This window comes from Bidens hawaiensis, unplaced genomic scaffold, assembly GCF_021521415.1.
Source record: "Bidens hawaiensis isolate Kalapana, Puna unplaced genomic scaffold, B.hawaiensis_p1.1 tig00000702_1, whole genome shotgun sequence".
In the NCBI taxonomy this organism is placed as follows: domain Eukaryota; kingdom Viridiplantae; phylum Streptophyta; class Magnoliopsida; order Asterales; family Asteraceae; genus Bidens; species Bidens hawaiensis.
The window spans coordinates 2446703-2473481 of NW_027491042.1; the positions used below are offsets into that span (position 1 = coordinate 2446703).

The 26779-nt window shown below is 41.4% G+C and overlaps 1 long non-coding RNA gene across 2 annotated transcripts in view; it reads right to left on the reverse strand.

The window, feature by feature from the left end:
- LOC143533058 (uncharacterized) overlaps window positions 1–14004 on the reverse strand; it is a 64783-nt gene extending 50779 nt beyond the window's left edge. Inside the window, exons 1-3 of one of the 2 annotated variants that reach the window (XR_013135290.1) lie at window positions 13961–14004; window positions 13824–13877; window positions 13150–13406 (exon numbers count right to left, since the gene is read on the reverse strand). This is a non-coding gene — a long non-coding RNA (uncharacterized LOC143533058). Of the gene's footprint in view, window positions 1–13149; window positions 13878–13960 lie in introns of both variants that reach the window. The other variant, XR_013135289.1, reaches the window with a different exon arrangement.
- Window positions 14005–26779: the final 12775 nt, after the last annotated feature.

Sequence of the window (26779 nt, forward strand, 5' to 3'; positions counted from 1 at the left end):
TTTTACCTTGCTTTGGAGCAGAGGTCTGTGCACCAGGTGAGCCGTCGACATGAGGAATAACCATATAATTTATGTTCGATAAGTCAACGCAATCTGTCGGACCAGTTTTCGAGACAGCATCATCACCACCGGAGTCATCAGGATCAGAACGTACAGCCGGAATTTCTGCCGAATCTACAATTGGCGAACTCTCCCTGAACACTGGTGCCCACTCCTCTTGTTACCCAAACCTGGAAGACAACACCTTTGCATCTTACCTCAAAATTCTGATTGATGAACTTGAGATGGTTCACCAAGACACATGCCCTCCCATACGAAATGTTCTTACCTCAAAATTCTGATTGATGAACTTGAGATGGTTCACCAAGACACATGCCCTCCCATACGAAATGTTCTTATCCTCATCCGAATATCTTTATCCAAGCGATTCGAACAAATGATTTATCCCACCACCTCGCCCAAGTGAACCATTTAGACCAGCGATCCTTGTCGTTAAGAAGAAATTTTCCACCATCTTCTTTGCTTTGAAATTGCACAAGAACATTGAGCCCTCCTAAATATCTTGTTTTACAATTAAAGAGCCCATCTATTTTCATCAAAGAGAAAATGTTTGATAGAGTATTGACGTTCTTAACCTCACCCACCACACATAAGTCTAGCCAAGCAGGAGGTTTAGGGGAAACAGAATCCGGAATGCAAATGACATTGTCACTTACCTTCTTCACCATGGGTTTCCCACATTGTGCACCCACGAGTCCGCCTCTCACAACATCTGCAAAGGTTCTCCCATTTGACTCGGAAGTTTTGAACACTGGTGGGCGAGTGTTCGTGTCGCCCGAGTGACAATCTCTGACCGAGCTAGTAGAATGCCCTTGAGGTTTTGCCCCTGTACCCACTTCTATCCTTCGGTAAAACTTTGAAAGATTAGACACCAAAGTTGTATTGCCAAGACAAATTCCATTGAGTTGTTCTTCCAATGCCAGAGGATCCTTTATATTGCGAAATCTGGCGAATCCAAAGGTACCCCAGTGATGTTTTTCTTTTTACAAGGTAGACATCCACAAGCCTACCCAAAATCAGTAGCTTGAACCAGATTCTTTTAGAAGTAAACCCATGTGGGATGTTGGTAATGTAGTAGTTTGAAAAATTTCGATTGAAGCTATCGCCATACTCCGAGTGGTTGAACCCATTAGGTGTCTTACTCCGCCCCTGAACAGTTAGTTCCCCAGTGAAGAGTTAGGTCCCAGCAGAGCCCAGTTGGACCCACAGGACTCACCTTGAAGAGAGACGTCTACGCAGAAACCAACTGGATCCGCAGGACCCACCATGCTCAGAGACGTGAAGTCCTTACGCTCAGTACGCAAACTGTTCCCGCAGGAAATGCCTCCCAATGGTGAAGTACTCCGCCTGTTCCCGCAGCTGCGGATACAAGCCATCAGGGAAGGCCACCCGCGCAGCAAGGCTACACGCACAAGGCACTTAGCTCTCAATAATTCAGTAGTCACCTGAAGGAATGAGCAAAGCCGGGAACAATCCCGCACAAAGGCGGGAGGGGGAATACTCCCGCCCAAATGAGCCAGTCCGTACGATACTGGAAGATCTTTTGTACTGTACCTGACGAGGTATGGGCAAAAGATCTGACCAGAGATACGACAGCCCATTGACAACAGTATGGCGAGCAGCATGCTCTTGTACTGTATGTCACTATTAGCCGCTACCTACTCACCAACTCCTGTCATACCACGTGCATAGCCTGCAGTTGGTGGAAAAGGAATAGTACACAGCAGGCCTGGTCACTGTCAGCCGCTGCCTACCCACCAACTACCAGCATGGCACGTGCGTAGGCCACAGTTGGTAGAACAGGAATACTATTCAACCGGCTATACCCTCTTGGAAACCTACCTTCGGCTATAAATACTCCAAATGGTATGATCATCTCATTTGATCTTGTATCTTATATCTTATACCTGATATCTGCTCTAGCAATCTCTTAATATACACTTATATTCAAGAGCAATCTAGTCTGATTCTCACGCCGGAGGGTGGTCACAAGGAGGTACCCCCCCCCCTTCTCAGTGACGAGCTCACGGTGTCTGTTTTCCAGGTTATCAGAAGAACCATCTTTGCCGGGTCTAACCCCTCGTGGGAAACATCTATTTAACCCCCAGATTATCCGTAATCTGCCTGGGGTCGATTAGTGTTTTCTTCATTGGCGCCATCCGTGCATAAAAGCTAGAACTTCATTTCTTTTCAGTTTTTTCAAACTTCTGGAAAGATGGTTAAAGAAACTCCGGTAACCACAACCCCAGCTACTGAGGGGAATACCGGCGACTACACAGTTTTTACGAACACTACCCCGGTTACCCAAACCGGGGCAAGTGCAGTAAATTTTACGAACACTACCCCAGTTACCCAAGCTGGGGCAAGTGCAGTAAATAATCGCTCACTGGGATTCACCGATACCCAGTTAGAGAGACAACGAACGAGGCTCCCCTGCCAAACACTCGATGAAGTTAAAGCGTGGGCGGAAGCACGTCAAAAAGAATTCCAAGCTGAGTTGGATGAACGCTTACGTTCACTCCAACAGCCTGAGGAATTCGGAGAGTACTGGGACAATGATTCGGAGGAATCCGATAGTGACGCAAACCCTCGTCATAGGGCGAAAGGGAAGCGTAAGGAAACGGACTCCCAACCGAGAAGGCGTTTTGGAGAAACCTTCAAACCAAAAAACGCAGGTGGAAACCCACGTGACTTCTCCAAAACATTTACACCAACTGCTGCAAAGGCGGGAACGTCCAAATTTGCAAGGGACATTGCGGAAGCAATCGTCCCGAAAAGTGCCAAACAGATGTCCAACATCGGCACTTACGATGGTATATCTGATCCGGACGATCATTTGAACAAGTTCATAGCGGGGGCAACCGTCAGTAGTTGGACGGAACCTACGTGGTGTTACATGTTCCAAATGACGCTTGTTGGGGCAGCTAGAGCGTGGTTCGATCGTCTACCGGTCCACCACATCTACGATTGGGAAGACTTCCAGCAGAAATTTAGCCAACACTTCAGCCAACAAAGAAAGTATACCGAAGAGTAATGGACAATCCTCAAATGCATTCGAGAGGAAGATGAATCTTTGCCAGACTTCATCACTCGCTTCAACTCAAAGAAGCTAAGTCTGGGTAATATTAGCGAAGATCTTGTTCGCGCTGCTTTCATCCAGGGCGCGAACGACCCAGAGCTCATCCGCACCTTAACGGGTAAAGATGGCATGCCATCCACATGGGATGCCATCATGACAGCAGCTAAACGCTTTGCGGAAACGGAGAAGCAACTGGGTAGAGACCTCCCCCAGAGCACAAACCTCTACACCCAGAAAACAAGAGAAGACAACGTCCTTACCGCCCGACTAAACAAAAAGCGGAGGCTAGGCATTTGGCAGTCAAGGGTAAACTTTGACACCTCATCCGGCTTGCAACATCGGTTAGGCGGTAGGGATAACGTACAGTCGAACCAGAACTCCAGATGGACGCCACTCACCAAAAGCGTCACCGAGATATTCGCCACTGAGGAGCTCCCATGGCCAAAGGCTCCAATAATCCGACATCGTCACAATGCTGATCGGAGCAAATACTGTGACTTTCACAGGACAAAAGGCCACAACACTGAAGAATGCACAGACGTAAAGGACATCGTCGAAGCATTTGTCAGAGATGGGACGCTCGCACACCTCGTAGCGTAACGAACGCTGAGCAGGCTGATGCGTGTAGAACCCCAGCTGGGGAAAACACGAATAAAATTGCAGCTTCAATGCCGGAGACTACATACTGCGTAAACAACGAGATCCCGAACCAGGTGCATATTGGCTCGATGGCACTCCCATCCCGACAACATGGAAGGGAGCTCAATTACACAGTTTGCATGTAGATCAATTCCAAATTTGTAAAGAAAATGCCCAGAGCCACTTCTAATGGAAATGATTCTCCTTAGAACATCGACGCTGATGATTTTACATTTATACTTATGAACTTTCCACACGGATATGCCGGTCTTCACTGCATACATAAGTGTGAAAAAAAGTCGTTGCGTGGGGAAGGCGGCAAAACCCGCATAAACCCAAAAACGGCAAACCTTCACGCAGGTCAGTTAAAGGTAAAGTTCAGTCATCCCACTAATTGAAAGTGCTAGTCTATCCGCACGAATCATGATAGAGGAAACTGAACACTAACCTATTAACAACCGCGCGTCGAACGGTTAATTTATTCAACACTGATGCCGGTATTCACCGCATACTTACGTGGAAAGTCGTTGCGTGGGGAAGGCGGCAAAACCCGCATAAACCCAAAAAACGGCAAACCTTCACGCAGGTCAGTCATAGGTAAACTTTGGTCATCCCACTAAATGAAAGTGCCGGTCCTAACCGCACAAATCATGATAGAGGAAACCGAACTAACCTATTGACAACCGCGCGTCGAACGGTTAACTTATTCAAAATACTTAGAAAATTTTTAACAGAAGGATGAGGAAAACCTCCACGCAGGTCAGATGTAGGTAAAGTTTAGCCATCCTACTAAGTGCAAGTGACGGTCTTACCCGCACAATCACGAACGAGGAAGCAAAACTTCAACCTATTATCTACCACGTTCAAAGGTTAACTTATTCTAAACACTTAGAAAATTTCAAAGGAAAAGATGAGGAAAACTTCCACGCAGGTCAGATATAGGTAAAGTTTAGCCATCCTACTAAGTGCAAGTGACGGTCTTATCCGCACATTCATAAAAGAGGACGCAAAACTTTAACTTACTATCTACCACGTTGAAAAGTTAAATTATCTAAGTACTAAAGAAATTACTAAGTTAAATCAGAATATGCGTGAAATAAACAAGGCAAGGGATTGGCAAATAATCTTTATTCCATCGAAATTCAAATATTACAAAGATTGCTGGGTACATACCCGCATACAAAAGAAGCTATACAAAAATAAAAATCTACTCTAATGGTGGAAAGGGATCTTCAGGATCAAGCTTCAGGACCACTTCCACTTGGACCCGCACCATCAGTAGAGTGTGGCGGTTCAAGGAAAGCTTTAAGGATAGCTAGCCCATCATCAGCAGCGGCAACTTCGTTTACCTTCTCCACCACCGGATGCGGGAAGGCGGCATACTGATTCACTGCTTGGTCATATACAGCTTCAGTATCCACATCAAATAAAGGGAAGTTGGAAGGCGGGATGCCTTTCTCAACGAACCCTACACCAAGCAGGAAGCCGGCCTTTTCCCCATCCTCATGAGAAGCGTTGAGTGCTGCGCTCATAGCATCGTCATAAGACGTATCCGTGAAGACCCGATGCACAACCTACAAAAAGAAAAAATACAAGTATCAAAACCTTTTCTATTTACAAAGAAAAGCGTAAAGACATTATGAAGTTAAGCTTACCTGAGACAACGCTTCTCGAAGAAGCCATTCCTTGGCAACCAGAGCCTCTTGGAGGGCGGCTTGAGCTTGGTTACGGGCGCGTTCGGCTTCGCTTTTATTGAGGTTGGCAAGCAACACTTCCTTTGCAGCAGCCTCTTCAACGCCCTTTAGCTTCCGCTCAGTGTGGTCAAGCACGCCCCTCTGGTCCAAGATCTCTTGGAGCTTCTTGGCGTCTTCCATCGCCAAGGCATCATGAGCCTGTTGGAGCGCCTCTAGTTTGGCTTTAAGTTCCTTATCCTCGAGGCGTAGAGGCTCAGCAACAGCTTCAGCCTTGGTGGCCCTCTCGGTTGCGTTCCGTGCAGTTTCCTTAGCCAGCCGAAGCTGTTCGTTAACAGCTTGGGCAGCCTTGGAACGGGCCTCGAGACGGGCCTGAACATCAACCTCAAGGGCCTTGAAGGCCTTCTCCTTCTCCGCAGCCACTGCGGTAAGCCTCTTGTTCTCCTCCCGGACAGCCCGCGCCTGAGCTACTTCTTGAATACGAGCTGCTTTTAACTTGTCGTTTTCACGACAAAGCAGCTCGACGCGCGGCTGCATCTGGGCCAGGAGAATCCGAAGCTCATTGGTTAGCCTACCCTCCTGGTAGCTAGCTATTGCTTCCCCCAACGCACCACTGGGAGCTGCGTGACGAGCCCACTCCACGCACTCCAAAGGCGTGCGAAGGGTTGTTCCTCGGCGGATGTTCCATCGTGGAACATACACTTCATTGGAATCCGACACTGCAAAAAACAAAAAGCAGTTAGGAAAAGATGATATAAAAAAAAAGAGGCCAAAAGAACCCTACGCACCTGTAGGGTCGACAACAGGCCGATAGCCGCCAAACCCATCACCTGAACCCAAGGGAAATCCATCCAAGAGGTTAGGCAGATGGGAAGGGGGCAGAGGTTGGCAAGAAGCCCCAAGCATACCTGAAGGATCGGCCGTAGCTGCCGACGTCGGAGGAGGCATAGACGCCGCCGCGGTAGTAGAAACCAACGGAGGTGAACTCACCGTAGGTGAACTCACAACCGTGGTCGCCGCTGCGGAGGAATCCGCAGAAACAGTCACCGCCGGCTCAGTGAAAGATTCAGTAAATATGGCACTGACAGCCGGCGGTGATGTCATCGCAGTTGGAACAGTTGGCTCAACTGGGTGAGCAACTGAACCAACTGAAGCAGGCGCAGCCGCCTGGGTCATCGCCTCAGGTAGGTTGACCAAACCTACCTTCATGGGTCCGGAGGTGCTCCTCCCCGCTCCACCCTGGAATGCGGTAGCATCCACGCCTGCACAAAGAAGATATAAGTATAATGGCGGAAAGATATGAAATTAAAAAGTAAAGGAAGTTTGTACTTACGGGTTTTCTTGAGCCTAAAAGTGCGAACAGGCGGGGACGAACCCGATGGAGCCGGCCTCTTCACGCTGCTCACCGTCGTTGTCCTGGGCTGCTCGGAGGTGACGGTCGTCTCAGCCTCCGGAGCAGTGGTCTTATCACCACCAGGGTTCCCCGCCACCTCCTCGCTCTCAGTCTCTGAATCAGACCGAGGCACCGGATCGGCAGTGGAGGCAACCTTCGCCTTCCCCTTCCCGCCGGCAGCCTTCTTCTTCCGCACCAACGGAGGACCATCTGCGGATTCCTCATCAGAAGATGACAAAATTAGAGGAATTCCAGCAGAGGTTTCAGCATTGAGAGGTCGAGGGTTGAATAACGCCTTACCTGGCCGCGTGGCGCTCAGAATAGGGTGGCCTGGCGGGTAGACCTCCACAAACAGATCCCTCGTTTGCTCCAAGATGGGCAACTCGTTCTCATCGAGAGCACGAGTACCCATCCGAGCGGGACCATCACTCTCCCGCGGCTGCAGGAGAGACTGCAAATCGTTTCCCTCTGAAAATAAACAGGAAAGAAGTTATAAGTGATTCTAAATCAACAAAAAGAAATGAAGCATACCGTAAGGGACAGAGTTCAAACCGTATTCAAGGACGATCGGGATCTTTTGCGCCTCCGCATCCTTCCACACCCGGTTCATCCCGAGCATCACCATCCCGGACTCCGCAAAGCGGTAAACCGGAGATTGGACTCGGGAAATCTTTGAAAACCATTCCGCCTCCTGGTAGTTGGAGGCGTGAAGGCTGGGGAGTGCTTGCCCATTCTTGAACTTCATGGCAAGGGGGATGGCGCGAGCGGAGATATAAAAGAACTCCCGCTTCCATGAACGAAGACTGCGCTCGGTTGCGCAAATCTTCAAACCCTTGATCCGGGTTATCAGAGTATACCACCCCTGGGTGCACCTCCAAGAGTAGAAGGTCATCAGGCGGTCGACGAAGGGCTCAACGCCCAGAATCCGGCACACCCACTCGAAGTGGCGAATCTTCGCGATCGCCATCGGGTGTACCTCGGTCAGGTGTACACCGTGCCTCTCCAGAACACGGTACACAAACTTCGTCAAGGGGAACCTAAGATTCCCATAGACAAAGAATGCGGCATATACCCCGATCTTGCCTCTGGGGGCATCATACACCGTCTGGTGAGGTTCAGGAAACTCTGGCTCGAAAGACTCGAGCATGAACTTCCTGACGATGTACTAATATAGATCGACAGGCAGAGCACACTGGCACTCACCAGCAGTACTCTTGTCATCCTTGTCGGACGTGGATGACGGGTTCTCGGTGTACACCCCAGCCTCCTCGGCTGTAGCCTCAAGATAGCGAGCAGAAGACATCTTGCAGGTATGAAAGAAGAGAACGATTTCAAGAGAATGCTCGACTGAAAAGGTGAGTATTCGCCGGAAATCGTTTTGAAGATGAAGAGAAAAGTGAAAGTGTGGATTACAAAGGACCCTCTCCCCCTTTATATACTAATCGCAATCAATGCGATGAATTTAATGCGGAAGAGAGAGAAATCGCAAGTGCAATGAAACTATGACACGTGGCAAAGAGTAAGCTGGCAACAGCTGTTGAAATGACGCGTGCCATTAATTTCGCGGCCACGCGCCCGAAAAATCGCGCCCACGCGCCTGAAAAAGCGTCTGGAATGACCATGTACTGTCACGTCACCATAACTTCCTGCACATCCTGACACAGTCAGAAGAAACCGTCGGACGACGTTTCAACAGTTTGGACTGTTCTTATCCTTTCACCAACTCTTCGAATTTCAAAATTTCAAAAAGATTCAAAAGTAAGCGGGAAAATACCCCTTACCTTGGCAACCAAGTAACTGTAAGACAGGTGCGAGTACAGTGTTAAGGCAAAACCCTTCACATACTTAGCACCTGCAGGGAATTGAAGCCAAGAATACCTCAGCGACCAAGTAACTATAAGACGGGTGCGGGTACAGTGTTAAGGCAAAAACCCTTCACATACTTAGCACCCGCAGGGAATTGACGCCAGGAATACCTTGGAAGTAAAGTAACCGTAAGACGAGTGCAGGTACAGTGTCAAGGCAAAACACTTCACATACCTAGCACTCCGCAGTGAATTGAAACCAAGAAGGATCTTCTGGGCAATGCTTGCGGAAACGGGAATAACATCCCCGCATAGCGGGAACGTCGAGAACTACATTGTTTGAAGCTTCAAGATGGAATTGGTGGTTTTAACATAATTGATCACTATGTTCAAAACTACCAAAACCTCATGGAGAATCCACACAAGTGTGACTCAACGCTCCTGACTTGCGACGAGGTTACAGACCTACCCGCATCATACCCAAAGATCAAGCAGGAAAGTCGGGAATTTCTGCAAGTGACATAAGGACTTCCGCGGGAAGAATCCCCATGGAAAACCTTAAAACTAAACCCTTTTCAAAAACCCTTTGCTTAAGTCCAAAAGTTCACCTCACTTATTAAACACTCATGAGAAGAACATTGGACTGGGGGGACTTGAAGAGGTAGGTCCCAGCAGAGCCCAGTTGGACCCACAGGATCACCTTGAAGAGAGACGTCTGCGCAGAAACCAACTGGATCCGCAGGACCCACCATGCTCAGAGACGTGACGTCCTTACGCGCAGTACGCAAACTGTTCCCGCAGAAAATGCCTCCCAATGGTGAAGTACTCCGCCTATTCCCGCAGCTGCGGATACAAGCCATCAGGGAAGGCCACCCGCTCAGCAAGGCTACACGCACAAGGCACTTAGCTCTCAATAATTCAGTAGTCACCTGAAGGAATGAGCAAAGCCGGGAACAATCCCGCACAAAGGCGGGAGGGGGAATACTCCCGCCCAAATGAGCCAGTCCGTACGATACTGGAAGATCTTTTGTACTGTACCTGACGAGGTATGGGCAAAAGATCTGACCAGAGATACGACAGCCCATTGACAACAGTATGGCGAGCAGCATGCTCTTGTACTGTATGTGATTAGCCGCTACCTACTCACCAACTCCTGTCATACCACGTGCATAGCCTGCAGTTGGTGGAAAAGGAATAGTACACAGCAGGTCTGGTCACTGTCAGCCGCTGCCTACCCACCAACTACCAGCATGGCACGTGCGTAGGCCACAGTTGGTAGAACAGGAATACTATTCAACCGGCTATACCCTCTTGGAAACCTACCTTCGGCTATAAATACCCCAAATGGTATGATCATCTCATCTGATCTTGTATCTTATATCTTATACCTGATATCTGCTCTAGCAATCTCTTAATATACACTTATATTCAAGAGCAATCTAGTCTGATTCTCACGCCGGAGGGTGGTCACAAGGAGGTACCCCCCCCCCCTTCTCAGTGACGAGCTCACGGTGTCTGTTTTGCAGGTTATCAGAAGAACCATCTTTGCCGGGTCTAACCCCTCGTGGGAAACATCTATTTAACCCCCAGATTATCCGTAATCTGCCTGGGGTCGATTAGTGTTTCTTCACCCAGCCTTCATCTTCGTCTCTCACCATCTCAACTCCAGCTATCTCAACTCCAGTTAGTTAAAGATACCTAACACTATTCGATGAATCTAAATGTATATAAAAAAGTTTTGTATTTCTATTAAAAAAGAGTTCACTTTTGACAACGTGTAAAAATCAAAGTTATGGACTTAGTTAAAGATATAAAAAAAATTGGAATTTCAAATTGCAGCTATAAAAAAATTACATGCTAAGTATATATGTTAATTAAGTAGAATTGCAAGCATAGAAAGAAACAAAAATCAAGTATAATATGAACTTCAAATTTCAAATGTGTATTATTGAATATATCATAATCAAAAGTGACCGTTAGCAATCCGAGGAAGAAAATATTTCAAATACGTAATTCTAAGGAATGAAGCTTAAGTTTTCACAGAAAAATAACATATGATATTTGATTGTATGATCTCTATGAGAAAAATCACACAATTTGATCATTGACTAAGCATTGCATTGTCACCGTAGGCTTTGTAAATTGGTGTGGATCTATATCAATTGCTAAATTTCGACACTTCAGATACTGTGGATTTTTTGCGCACATAATTTTTCTATAACTATGATACCTAACAGGGACGGACCTTCAACAAATGATAATTGTGTTGCCGCATGACTTAAATGTCATGGTTCAGTTCCATTAAAACAAATCAAAAGCTGCAATCAATTGCTATCGGTTATCTTTTGTGGTATAAGTATGGCCAATGTTTCATTGCATTTCTTCAACCCCCCACAATTGCAAAAAGCATGTATGTATTTCAGGTCTCAATTTTTATTTATTATTTATTTTTTAAGCTTGTAATTCGTTCAACAGGAATTTGAGGTCTTGCTATCCAATTAGTTACAAACATAACTTTCACTTTTCTTGCTAAAGGTCATTAGACTCATATAATTGTCATAACTTCACACCCGATTTTCATTCAATCTCATTAACAAGGAATTTATGTGTTCCCAGCTCGCTTGTAAAAAATCCATGTTAGCATAATCGAATGAAAATGTATGATTATGTGATCGAGATTCCTTTTGAAATTGAAAGTTAAAAGTATAAATGGTTAAATTGTAAATATTAATTATTATTTGTAAATAGACATTAGATTATTATATTTGAATATTCCCTATAAATACTATTTTTGATATTTTGGGTCAAGTTATTATACAAAGAGAAATAAAAATGAGAATGATGAGAAGCCATAATTAATTGACATGTGTCAAGTAGAGACCAAAGGAAAAAAGGTATAGAGGTAATTGTACACATTTTCTCTCTCCACATGCAAGACACATGTTAATACCCCCATCATTTTATAACTTTTTCATATGATTTTTTTTAAATAAAATTCACCATAATAACAAGCGTTTTTTTACCTTTAATATGAGTATAATTTTGTTATATAAGACTAAAAAATAATTTACATCATTGTGTCTTTTTACTTACCATTGTGGCTTTTTGTTCATTATTGTGTTTTTTCGTCATTGTGTCTTTCAACTGATTATTGTGTTTTTTTTAATACTAAAAACACCGTTGTGTAATACTAATATGTAAATGTAATGAAAAATACCAACAAATTATCTAATACTAAACACAATGATGAATACATATTACACATTAACATGAAACGTAAAACACAATAATGGATACATATAACACAATGACCTGAAACGTAAGACACAATGGTAAAATACATATAGCACAATGACGTGAAACGTAAGACACAATGGTAAAATACATATAACACAATGACCTTATACGTAAGACACAATGGTAAATACATATAACACAATGACCTTAAATGTAAGACAAAATGGTAAATACATATAACACAATGATCTTAAACGTAAGACACAATGATAAATATATAACACAATGACCTTAAACGTAAGACACAATGGTAAATACATATAACACAATGACCTTAAATGTAAGACAAAATGGTAAATACATATAACACAATGATCTTAAACGTAAGACACAATGATAAATACATAACACAATGAATTGAAACGTAAGACACAATGGTAAATACATACAACACAATGACCTTAAACGTAAGACACAATGGTAAATACATATAACACAATGACCTTAAACGTAAGACACAATGGTAAATACATATAACACAATGACCATAAACGTAAAACACAATGGAATCTACATATTACACAATGGCTTGAACGTAATACACAATCAACATAAAGCAAATGTTGAGCACAAAGACACAGTGACGTAATCTTTATTTTAATTTTTATCTTTAATATGAGTATCAGTTGAAAAACACAATGACCAAAATATATAACACAATGCATAGAAAAACCCAATTAAAAAACACAATAGACAACCAAATAACACAATACAAAAAAAAACCCACAAACTTTTTTTTATTTTTATATAACAATATGATATTAATATTAAAGATAAAAAACGCTCGTTATTTTGGTAAAAAAAATTCTAAAAAAACGTCGTATGAAAAAGTTATAGACGTTTTAAAATGGTGGGGGAATTGACATGTGTCTTGCATGCGAAGAGAGAAAGTCTTCATAAATGAGTTATTACCTTCATGCCCTTCTCATCTATTTTTATTTAATTTTTATTCTTAAATTAATCTCCACCATTCAAATATAAGATCAATTGATTAGATTTCTTCTCACCCTTCTCATTTTTGTTATTCTTTACATCTAAAAGTCTAATTTAGAACCCACGAACCGTTAATATATTTGGCTTCAATAGGGAGAATTTTGACGCTACTAGAAACACAAATGAAAAGAAAAAACATATAACACAAAAGAAAACCTAAAAATCAATAACTACATAAACGAAAAACCCAACCAGTATACATCTAAAAGTCTAATTTAGAACCCACAAACCGTTAATATATTTGGCTTCAATAGGGAGAGAATTTTGACGCTACTCGAAACACAAATGAAAAGAAAAAATATATAACACAAAAGAAAACCTAAAAATCAATAACTACATAAACGAAAAACGAATGAACAAACACGGGGGAAACGATCGCAACATTAGTTTGACAAAATAGCCATAGCCTTCTTCTGAACACCCATTGCCCCACCTGCTGCTTTCCAGCCCTAGATGTGAAAAAACATGCACAAATAAACTAAATATCAAGGCATACGAAATTAAAAGCTCACTAATTACAACAAACAACATTCAAAAAACAATAATTACAAAATAAGGAAGTTAATGCTACAAACTTGGGTTATTAGTAGGGATGCTCACGATTCGGTTTGAAACCGCGAAGTCGCCCGAACCTGTCATCGGTTTGGCTTCATGGTTGGTTTTCTTAACTTGTGGTCATCGGTTTTAAAATGTTCAAACCGTAACAAACGGTTTTGTTTATGGTTTAAACTGGAAACCATAAGAAACCGTCACTAATGGTTTCCATAAACACCATTAGTTATTAGGTTATGCAACTTTTAAAAGCTACCAAACGGTTGCTATATTTGCCAATAAACTACAGTAAAACACACTTTAAAATAGACTACCTTTTGTTTAGGAGAATTTGAAACACCAACCACCAATCAATTGTAATGTATCACCTAATCGAATCATACAAATATGTTAACTTACATTAAGAACAAAATATAGCCACAAAACAGACGAAATAAAGAAAAAAAATTACCTTGAAAGTTTCTGTAACAGTTAAAAGCGCTTAAACAAAGGACCAGCAAAGTAAAATTAACCCATATAAAGATTAGTTTACCAGAAATCAACTATTTCTACTTCTCATTACTAAAAATATGTTTCTAATTAGATTATTTGTAAAGTGTATAGCATAGCAGTTACTTCAATGAAGGACCTGGAAAGTAAAATTTAGCTTAAACATTTGTATGCAATCTCAAAAAGCATGAAAGATAGCAAAAATCTCATAAAACAAATCGATGTTACTTTGAAAAGCATGTACACAATAATTCACGCCTAAAAATCAGTTTGGAGAATTCTAAAACCCAGGATTAATCCTAATTTGCAAATGTGTTACAGGTTTAAGGCTATTCACTTAAAAACAGTTGGATACCGGTAACTAACAACACATAAAGATTGTCATAAGTCATGCAACACTAACAAAACAACAATCAAAACACCTAATAAGACACCGACATATATGAACAACCTAAAAACAACATAATACCTTTCATATACACAGGATCCACTAACAGAGAGTTCAAAAGATCTACATAATCAACCAATCATCAACCCCAACCATGGATTCAGCTATACTACTAATGCTTTAATTGGGGACTTTGGTGAGCAGCAAATAAATAGTTAAAAAGCCCACCAGAGCACTGAACAACCACACAACCTCCACAGGTGGTTCGCGACCACCACTCCGGCGCCGCCAAGGGTTCTGAATCGGAACCCGACAACGATAGATGGCGGGTCCGAAAACGGAAAATGCACAGGCCATTTAGGGTTCATAAAATAAAGACGACATCGGCCACGGTCACGAAATCATCACACACCAAGAGCTTCAAATCGGCACGTGTAAAGGAACACACTATAAATGTAACCCAGAAAACATGTAAGGTATGATACAATGAGCATTGAAATTAAAAGCAAAAGGAATATAAAACCAATCGATTCATATGTTACAACCAATTCAAGCTTCCAATTAGGGGCCCAAATAATTTCAAGATCAAAGATCTTGACTAACTTGCACATCTACTGATTACCTTATAAAATTCAACAACAAAATAACAAAAGGTGTACAAAAGTCAAAATTAATAAGTCTATAAAGTCAAAGATCAACATAGAACTACATATGCATGAACTTGTGTTGAGGTTTTGAGTTTTGACAGAAAAGAACCCCACCTTGTTCGCTATCTCCAATTGCAAAAGTAAAGTACTATATTAATTTTGCAAAAGTAGCTCAAAGAATGCGGAGTAAACTCGATTGGGAACATCGGCTCCGCCGCCGCGATGGAAACCACCGGTGGTGACAGGCGCCGATCTCCGCCATTGCTGTCGCCTAGGGTTCCAAAATGAAACCATCACGGCATCGCAGTCGCCTAGGGTTTCCAAAATGGAACCCGGCAACATACGATTCGGATACGCGACAGTCAAAATCAGAGAGATTTCCGTCATCCCGATACACCTCCTGTTGGAATACCGTATGCCCGAGACACATAATTAGGTTAATGTGGCTAGCCGTGTTTGATCCAAGTCGGGTTATACCCAATAACGAGTTAGACACACACCAATTATGTATTTGTTGAGATATAATCTATAAAACAAATACAGAACACGACACATTCAGAAATCGGGTTTCTGAATAATTACTTGAAAGTGTTAAATAAATTAATTGGTTAATTTATTTATTCAAATAATTATTATTGGAATGATTATTTAGACATGTGTTCTTTTATAAAATGATTTATAAAAGATGGGGTGTTTATATATTTTATAAAGTATAAAATATATCATTTAAACATGAGTCACACACACACTCCATAAACTTGGTCAAAGTTGGTAAAGTTTTGTTGGAGATTGAGTAAAGTTTACTTGACCAAAAATGAACCTAACCATAGATTTGATTGAGATATGATCTCATATATATAAGAATGGTTCAACACACTTTCAAATATATACCACTCTCTTTCCTTCTTGTTTTTGGTTCGGCCGAAGTCAAGAAACAAAAGAGGTTCGAGTCTTGGTTTCTCGTGTTCAAGCTTCCTAACATAGCTCGGTGTGTGTTGGAGGCTCGGGGGATCTTCCGTTTGAGGATTTTCCCTTTGAAAGTCTAGCATCAACATCATCATCTTCTTCAACCATCAACTACATCTCTTAAGGAGTTAAGAATGTAAGTTTTACAAGCTTTGATAGTTTAGTTTTTCCGTATTATTTGATCCTTGCCTCGGGTTTCTAATATATAGATTATTGGTAATCTTATGACATGAATAAACTAGGTTGTTCATGAACACATATCATATAAACTTGTAATATATATATATATATATATATATATATATATATATACATATGGATACATATGTTTAAGTTTGTGATTTTCACGCTTCCGCCTTAATTAATGACTAGTTAAATGGTTAACTAAGTTTAAAATATCCATAGAAACCCAACAATTGGCATCAAGAGCCGGGATACGGGAAACTAAGCTTCGGGTTTTCGGTTTTATATTTTCCCTTTGAAAGATTTTATACAAAAAATTAACATGCATAATTTTTGTATTTAATCTTGTTATATTTTTGGCTTTGTTCAAAAAAAAAATAAATAAAACCGAGCAAATGGGCCGAAGCCCAATTCGGGAGTTATTGGGCCGAAGCCCACCTCATTTGGTTAATGGGTTAACCGGTAAAGGGGAAGAAAGTTAAGTGGGGCCGAAGCCCATGAGACTTTCTTATGGGCCGAAGCCCAAGAACAAGTTATTGGGTCAAGCCCAAATGGGTTGGGCTAGGCCCGATAAGGTCAAAGGGTTTTGGAACGGGATCCTAAAACATAACGGGTTATGTTTGTTATTTATTAAAACTAGACCGAGCCGTAGACCAAAATGGATGTTTGTTTGTGGTTGATGATTGTAATTGTAATTAATTATTCAAGTTTCGTTTTGTAATAATTAATTAGGGTCAGTTTTGTAATTTTGTAATTATTTATTCATATGGGTATGTAATAAATAGATTATTTGTAATATCTTTATTTTATAGAATAAAAAATGTATTAGGACATTTGGTTTTGTAAAATTAAAGAAGATTGCAAAATTGGAAGTTTGGGCCTTATTGGGCCGGGTATGGTGATAATGGGCCTCACAAGCCCATTAAGGGGATTCAAGCCCAAAAGGACCTAAGCCCACCAATTGAGCCCAAATGGAAGCTTATAGAAGCTAAGGCCCAAGTTCAAGCCCAATGGATTACAACGGGGTTGAAGAAGATGCTTGACGCATTTGGATGCGGGATCAAGTGGGAGCTACAACATCCATGTGTCGTGTGTCTCTTAGGATCGGACTTAAGACACACACTTGTTTCGGCTAACAAGTGTGGTCTAACTTAGTGGCTCGTGTCTAGTATAATTGTGTATGCTTGTTAATTGATTGTTTGATTATGTGGTTGTTAGATATTAGGATATCAACTTCGTCACATAGAATTAATTAACAAAGCATAAAACGGGTTCTAACAATTATCGGTAATCACGTGACACGTAGTTTAATAAAATGGATTTATTAACTAGCCGTCTCACGCCCATAATAAAATGGTTTTATTATAAATTAGAATTTTGAAAATGGTTTCAAAATAATCATGTTACTAAATGCATGTTAGAACATGATTTAAAGTTTTACAACTAGAATTATTAAAACTAAAAATCCCTTTTAAAATTAAGGATAACAAGTTAAACACCATCCTTTTGTATAACGCTTAACATATTAGTAAGCTCTTAGTGGGAAAAAGGTCACCTAACCGCATAGAGTAAATTAATATGTTGAGGTAATATTGGCATATAAATGGGAAAAAGGTCACCTAACCATTTGTATGTTGATATTACAAGTTGATACAAGTAGGACGACTCAAATTAGAACCATGTGAAGAGGGTCACCCAAGCATGGGGTATAATAGGTGTTGATGGGATAAACATGCCGACACGAAATATGATTTCGAACCGGTCCCATAAACTCTAGAAGTTGCAAAAGGGTTTGCAATTGTTATGAATAACTACCTTGATAAACCGACAATGGGAAAAAGGTCACCTAACCGGAGTCGGGTTTATCGTTGGATTCTAGATTTTAATTATTAATTATATTTGGTATATATAAAAGGGTATTAATAATTAAAATAAGTAAAACACTAAAATGAACTTAATTAAAATTCTGCAGATGGCCGCACACGTCGACGACAACATAATCCCTAACGTCCAAAATGTATCTCTCCGATCTATTCTCGCTAAAGACCGTCTTAACCACAATAACTTTTCGGATTGGTTCCGAAATTTAAGGATTGTTCTAAAACAAGAAAAATTATATCATGTTTTGGAAACACCTATCCCCAACGAACCGGAAGAGGGAAGTGAGGTCGAATACATGAATTGGGTCCAACACACGGAAGATTCCATTCAAGTGTCATGCCTCATGTTGGCGACTATGGTTCCCGAAATCCAAAAGGATTTCGAAAACCATAATGCGTACGACATGATTACTCAACTTAAGGAAATGTTCCTTAAGCAATCGAGGGTTGAAAGGTTCGAAACGGTTCGAGCCTTGCATGCATGTAGAATGGATGATAATCAACCAGTTTCAACTTATGTACTTAAGATGAAAAGTTACATTGATCGCCTCGCCAAGCTCAATTGTCCCATCTCAAAAGAGTTAGCAACGGATTTGATCCTTAACTCTTTGTCGAAAAGGTTCGACACTTTCGTGTTAAATTATAACATGAACGGGTGGGACAAAAACATTGGAGAACTTCACTTAATGCTTAAAACAGCCGAGGCGAGCATGGGTAAAAGGGTTTTACCCGTGTTTGCGATCAATGAAGGTGGATCCAAGAATCGATCTCAGCCCAATCCTAAGGCTAAGGTAGCAAAAAGAAAGGGTCCTCCTGTGCATCTTAAGGGTAAGGGCAAGGCACCGGTTATGGCAAAGAAACAAAAGGTTGTGGAACCGAGGGGTCATAAGGATGATCCTTGTTTTGGTTGTGGGGAGACCGGACATTGGAAACGCAATTGCCCGGTCTACCTAAAGGAGCTAAGAGACAAGAGGAATGCGGGGCATGCCTCGGGTAATGTCTTTATGATTAATATTGAGCTAAATCTTATTTCTTCTAACACATGGGTATTGGATACCGGATGTGGAACTTACATTTGCAATTGGTTGCAGGGGTTCAAAAGGAATGAAGACTTAAAGAAGGGCGAAGTGAGTCTTTTCATGGGCAACGGTGCAAGGGTGCACGTGGTCGCTAGAGGAGACTTCACTTTATCGCTTCCAAGTGGTTTGGAAGTTGTTTTGAGGAATGTTTTGTATGCTCCTAGTTTGACTAGGAACATTATTTCCGTGCACCTTATTAGACAATGTAATTTTGACTTTAAATTTGTAAAATCAGAAATGCATGTATCATCTAATGGTATCTTTTATTTTAAAGCTGTACCAAACAACGGTATTTATGAATTGGTTCATGATAATACCTCAAATAGCTCATTATATCAAACTTCCACCAAAAGACTCAAAAAGGATTTGAGTGATTCCTACATTTGGCATTGTCGCCTTGACACATAAACAAGAATCGTGTAAATACTCTCCAAAAGAATGGTCTTTTGAAAACAAACGAGTTAGGTTCGTTTGATGAGTGTGAATCTTGTATTCAAGGCAAGATGACCAAAGAGCCTTTCAAAGGTACAAATGAAAGGGCTAAGGACTTGTTAGGTATCATACATACGGATGTATGCGGACCTCTCAAGCCCACTAGTAGGAATAGTGAAAGGTACTTCATTACCTTTACCGACGATTTTAGTCGATATGGGTATGTGTATCTAATGAAACACAAACATGAAGCCTTTGAAATGTTCAAGGAATTTCAAAATGAAGTACAAAATCAGCTCGACCGAACAATCAAGGTACTCCGCTCCGATAGAGGAGGCGAATACCTAAGTGATGCTTTTCAAAGTCATCTTAGAGATTGTGGAATTGTTTCACAGCTCACTCCTCCTGGTACTCCTCAACATAACGGAGTATCCGAGAGGAGGAATCGAACACTGTTGGACATGGTTCGATCAATGATGGCACGAAGCTCCTACCACCATCATTTTGGGGATATGCACTACTTACAGCAGCTCGTATTTTGAATATGGCCCCGACCAAAAAGGTGGATCGAACACCCTATGAAGTGTGGCATGGAAAGGTTCCATCCCTTTCATATTTAAGGGTATGGGGATGCAAAGTTTATGTTAAACGTGACACCCCAAATAAGCTTGAGGCTCGATCCATCAAGTGTATCTTCATAGGATACCCAAAGGATGATATAGGATATATATTCTATGATCCTAGTGAACAAAGAGTGTTTGCTTCACGCAAAGGATACTTCTTAGAAACTAAGTTCCTTATGGAAGGACCTAGTGAAAAGAGAGTGGAACTTGAAGAGGTTCAAGAATCACTGGATGATACACAGTTGGTCGATACTAGCTTTCAACACGAGGATGTTGAAGGTGATCAAATGGTTGATCACACACGTTGCTCGCAGATCTAGTAGGGTTAGTCAACCTCCCGAGAGATATGGATTTCTCGTGGATGATTGCTACTTGGTCGATTCGGATGAACCGATCTCCTACAAAGATGCTATGTCACAACCTGATTGTGAAAAATGGCTTGAAGCCATGAGCGCCGTGATGCAATCCATGCACGATAACCAAGTTTGGGAATTGGTTGATCGTCCACTTAACTCCAAACTGGTTGGATGTAAGTGGGTCTTCAAGAAGAAGACCGATATGCATGGAAATCTAGATACTTACAAAGCACGACTTGCAGCAAAAGGTTTCACACAAACTCAAGGGATTGATTATGATGAAACCTTCTCGCCGGTCGCGATGCTTAAGTCGATCAGGATATTATTTGCCATTGCAGCTCATTTTGATTATGAAATATGGCAGATGGATGTCAAGACCGCTTTTCTTAATGGATATCTTGAGGAAGATGTCCATATGGTTCAGCCTGAAGGTTTTGTCGATCCATCTAATCCTGACAAAGTATGTAAGTTAAGGAAATCAATCTACGGGTTGAAACAAGCATCACGGATGTGGAATCATCGTTTTAATGAAGAAATCAAAGCGTTTGGTTTCGTCCAAAACGGTGATGAGGCGTGTGTGTATAAATGGGCTAGTGGGAGTATAGTCATGTTCCTTATTTTGTATGTCGATGATATACTTTTATTTGGAAATGATATACCAAGTATGGAAAACGTTAAAGCGTGGTTAAGTAGTCGTTTCTCAATTAAGGATCTTGGAGAAGCGACATATATCTTGGGAATAAAAGTCTATAGGGATAGACAAAGGAAATTGATCGGAATCAATCAAAGTGCGTACATTGATAAAATCCTGAAAAGGTTCAGGATGGAAAACTCTAAGAAAGGTTTGGTACCTATTCCTAGAGGAACCGTGTTAAGCTCATCCCAAAGTCCTAGCTCTAAGGAAGAGCAGGATAGGATGAAGCATGTTCCTTATGCTTCGGCAATAGGATCTATTATGTATGCAATGATGTGCACTAGACCGGACGTCTCGTATGCTTTAAGCATAACGAGTAGATACCAGCACAACCCAGGTGACAGTCATTGGATGGCTGTCAAGAATATATTAAAATACCTTAGAAGGACTAAGGATATGTTTTTAATATATGGGTCTGGTGAGGAGGAACTCGTCGTAAAGGGTTACGTGGATGCGAGTTTCCAAACTGACCGAGATGATTCTCGGTCACAGTCGGGATATGTCTTCATTTTGAATGGAGGCGCTGTCTCTTGGAAGAGTTCGAAGCAGGATGTTGTCGCGTTATCCACTACAGAATCTGAGTACATCGCCGCTTCAATGGCAGCCCAAGAGGCTGCATGGATGAAAAAGTTCATCATGGATCTAGGGATTATCTCTACCATTCAGGAGCCCCTAGAGATATTCTGTGACATTGAGGGTGCTATTGCACAGATCAAGGAGCCTCGTGCTCATCAGAAAACGAGGCACATTGAGCGCAGATTCAACTACATAAGGGATGAAGTTGAAAAGGGAAAGATATGTATTCATAAAGTTCATACCGATCAAAATATTGCGGACCCACTCACGAAGCTCCTCGATAGGCCAAAGCATGAGGGTCATGTTTGTGCATTAGGACTTCGGTATTCTAGTGAGTGGATTTAATCTGTGTTTAGTGTTTGTATAAGAACGAATGTAATGGGTATCTCATGAAAATTAATTATGTTTTAATTATTCAATGAGTTATGTTCTATATTTGCATGTTTAATCCATGAATGACTTATGTTGTTCTAAACGTCCGTAGTCGATCATACTTGTGGGAACAAGTATGAAGGTAAGACTATTATGAACCCGGATTGGTTGATATTCATGTGATGAATATAGGGCATAGGTTTGCCACCAAAGTTCATAGATATTTGTGGGATACAAATATTGGACTGACCCGCTCTCAAGGATCACTGCATAGAGTTAGTGTAATTGATCATAAGTAATCCTTGAGTAAAGGCGAGTATCATTGTGTCCTTTGACCTAAGATGCATATTGGATCTGGTTTTTCATCAAGTCTGATAACTTAACTCTCTTCTTTGTTATTTCGGTAACACGATAACGTGTAAGAAAGAGCTCAGATATCATACGAGATCCTCTTATGTGTTGAGAGTTTAGATGTCTAAGGCCTGTTAAGTTAAATCATTGAGAGAATGATCACTCTGTGTCTCTTCGATTTGACAGGACATCTAGTAACAAAGGGATGTAATGATAAGACTTACCTATATCATATCAAGTATGGACTTGAAGGGGATGATGTTATTGAATGGCACTTAGTCAAACACACTAGGGATGGTGACCTGTTGTTAGGCGGTATTCACCATTAGCAATAACTTCTCATGAGTCTCGTGCAAGTGGGAGATTGTTGGAATACCGTATGCCCGAGACACATAATTAGGTTAATGTGGCTAGCCGTGTTTGATCCAAGTCGGGTTATACCCAATAACGAGTTAGACACACACCAATTATGTATTTGTTGAGATATAATCTATAAAACAAATACAGAACACGACACATTCAGAAATCGGGTTTCTGAATAATTACTTGAAAGTGTTAAATAAATTAATTGGTTAATTTATTTATTCAAATAATTATTATTGGAATGATTATTTAGACATGTGTTCTTTTATAAAATGGTTTATAAAAGATGGGGTGTTTATATATTTTATAAAGTATAAAATATATCATTTAAACATGAGTCACACACACACTCCATACACTTGGTCAAAGTTGGTAAAGTTTTGTTGGAGATTGAGTAAAGTTTACTTGACCAAAAATGAACCTAACCATAGATTTGATTTAGATATGATCTCATATATATAAGAATGGTTCAACACACTTTCAAATATATACCACTCTCTTTCCTTCTTGTTTTTGGTTCGGCCGAAGTCAAGAAACAAAAGAGGTTCGAGTCTTGGTTTCTCGTGTTCAAGCTTCCTAACATAGCTCGGTGTGTGTTGGAGGCTCGGGGGATCTTCCGTTTGAGGATTTTCCCTTTGAAAGTCTAGCATCAACATCATCATCTTCTTCAACCATCAACTATATCTCTTAAGGAGTTAAGAATGTAAGTTTTACAAGCTTTGATAGTTTAGTTTTTCCGTATTATTTGATCCTTGCCTCGGGTTTCTAATATATAGATTATTGGTAATCTTATGACATGAATAAACTAGGTTGTTCATGAACACATATCATATAAACTTGTAATATATATATATATATATATATATATATATATATACATATGGATACATATGTTTAAGTTTGTGATTTTCACGCTTCCGCCTTAATTAATGACTAGTTAAATGGTTAACTAAGTTTAAAATATCCATAGAAACCCAACACCTCCACCATAAACAACCACATTTCACCGGTGGCCGATGATCTCTCAAACAATATAGAGATAATCCGGTAGGTAAAATATATACAGTCATACAGAGAGAAAATGGTGTTAGAGCATTCTCATCCCACCCCTCTTTTTATGTTAAGGGGTGTTTTTATAATTTAGTGAGTGATTTAGGGTATTGTGAGTGAAAGTTTTTATATTTTAGAGATAGCAGTGATTTTTCTGTATATTTGAAAAGTTACTGTTCACCCCCTATAATTTTTTAATATATTTTGAAAGTGGTTGTGAGTGAAGGAAAGAGAAAAGGTAATGATAAAAGGTATAAAAAGTATTATTTAATTGAAATGGAGAGAGAAAATATAGTGAGTTTTAGTGTAATTTTTGGTTTAGGGATAGAAGGTGGGATGAGAATGCTCTTATAGAGAGAGTAGCGGTGGTATCGGTATATACAAATTTACAATATAGAGATAATCCGGTAGGTAAAATGATTATTGTGTGATATAAGTAAATTTATGTTAAGTTTTAATTGAAGAAGAGGCACGTGTAAGGTAACAAGGTATACGTGGAGCATGCTAAGATTGTAAGAAAAGTTACAGCTTCTTGTATAATTAAGGTGTTGTTTGTTTTTGAAGATAAAAATTGTTTGCAATCTGATTTTCATCTGATTTTATGTCTGCAACTGAAGATGCGGTCTGAAGATCTGCAATCTGAAAATATAATATTGTTTGTTTTATAAACTGGATATTGTCTGCATAATGAGTGGAAGGGTGGTGTACGAACTATAGAAGTGGGTGGTGGTAGGCAACTGTGGTAGGCGGTGAACGGTGGTGGTGGACAGTGGGTAGTGTCGGTGAACGGTGGTGGTGCACAGTCGGTAATGGCGATGGACGGTGGTGGTGGACAGTGGGTGGTGGTGATGTACGGTTTTTGTGGGTGGTGGAAGGTGGTGGTGGTGATGGGGGGTGGTGGTGGTGGTGGTAGATGGTGGTAGTGGCGGCGGACGGTGGGTAGTGGCGATGGATGGTGGTGGTGGACAGTGGGTGGTGGTAATGGACGGTTTTGGTGGGTGGTGGACGGTGGTAGTTGACGGTGATGGCGTCCGACAGTGGGTGGTGGTGGTGGTGATGAACGGTTGTGGTGGGTGGTGGACGGTGGTGATTGGTGGTGGTTGTGATGGATGGTGGTGGTGATGAGTGGTGGTGGTGGTGGCGGACGATGGGTAGTGGTGGTGGATGCTGGTAGTGGCGGGGGACGGTGGGTAGTGGCGGTGGATGGTGGTGGACGGTGGCAGTGGGGGATGGTGTTGGCGGCGTACGGTGGGTGGTGGTGGCGGACGGTGGTGGGAGGAGTGGATGAGAGGGTGGCTTCAAAGGGATAAGAGTATGATTTTTTTGCGAAGATGTTTTAAGCAATATTTCTTTGTTTTTCTTTTAAGATGAAAGAAGATAACTTAAGATCAGTTTTAAGAAAAAAAAACAAACAGTCTTCAAGGGTAATGTCTGCGCGCGTGCAGACATTAGCTCCCTTGAAGATGTTTGAAGAAAAAACAAACACCCCCTAAGTTAACTAAGGTTGTGTTTGTTTTTGCTTATAAGGTCTGCAATGAGCCTATGTTTGCGGACGTGCAGACATATGCTCCTGAAGACTGTTTGTTTTTTAAAAAAAAAGATCTGAAAACTGCTTTTATGGTCTTAAAAAACATCTTCACACTTCTTAACATCACCAAGTACCAACACCCAATGTCCAACACCACCACCACCCACCGTCCAACACCACCACCACCACCATCCACCGTCCGCCGCCACCACCACCCACCACTGCCACCACCCACCGTCCACCACAACCACTACCCACCATCTGCCGCCACCACCACCGTTCGCCACCACCACCGTCAACCACTCACCACCACCACCGTTAACCACCCACCACCACCACCAACCATCACCACCACCACCCTGTCGGCCACAACCGCCGTCCACTACCACCACCACCCACCTTCCGTCGCCACCACCATCCACCACCACCCGCCATCCGCCGCCACCACCACCACCACCCCCGTAGGCCACAACCACTGTCCACCACCACCCACCTTCTGCCGCCACCACCATCTACTGCCACCACCCCGCTACCACCACCACCACCCGCCACAACCACCCGCCACCACCGTTCATCATCACCACCTCCCATTGTCAGCCACCATCACCGTCCACCACCCACCATCCACCGTTCACCGCCTACCACAATCATCTACCACCACCCACTTCCATAGTTCGTACACCACTACCAATTATTTTAGCAGTCTACAAATGTTAAATGACTTTTATCTACTGTAATGTATATGATAGGTAACTAATTTTCAGCTTATGCAGACAATATCCAGTTTATAAAACAAACACTATTATATTTTCAGATTGCAGTCCTTTAGACCACATCTTCAGTTACAGACATTAAATCAGATGAAATCAGATTGCAGACAATTTTTGTCTTCAAAAACAAACATCACCTAAATGTATAACTCTGAAGCAACATGTTACAATCGTAACAATAAAATTATACACAAAGGACTTGCACCAAAGTTGTAAATTAATATATATAATAATTTCAAGCAAAAACTAATCGTGCAAAAACCAAAAATATATACCAATTCACCAATTAAAGTCTAAACCAATTATTATTCAAAGTGACAATATCAACCAATTAAAAAAAACTGAAATTATTAACACCTCGGATCAATCTCATATTTACATTCTTAAAGCCCATTGCAGTGGCATGGCTAATACGGTCTTCCAATGCGATCTTCACAAGCTCTCTTACGATGGCGCCAAATACTAACCGGGTTGCTCTAGACACAAGTTTATGTTTCTTCTTTATCTTTCCATCATTGGAACC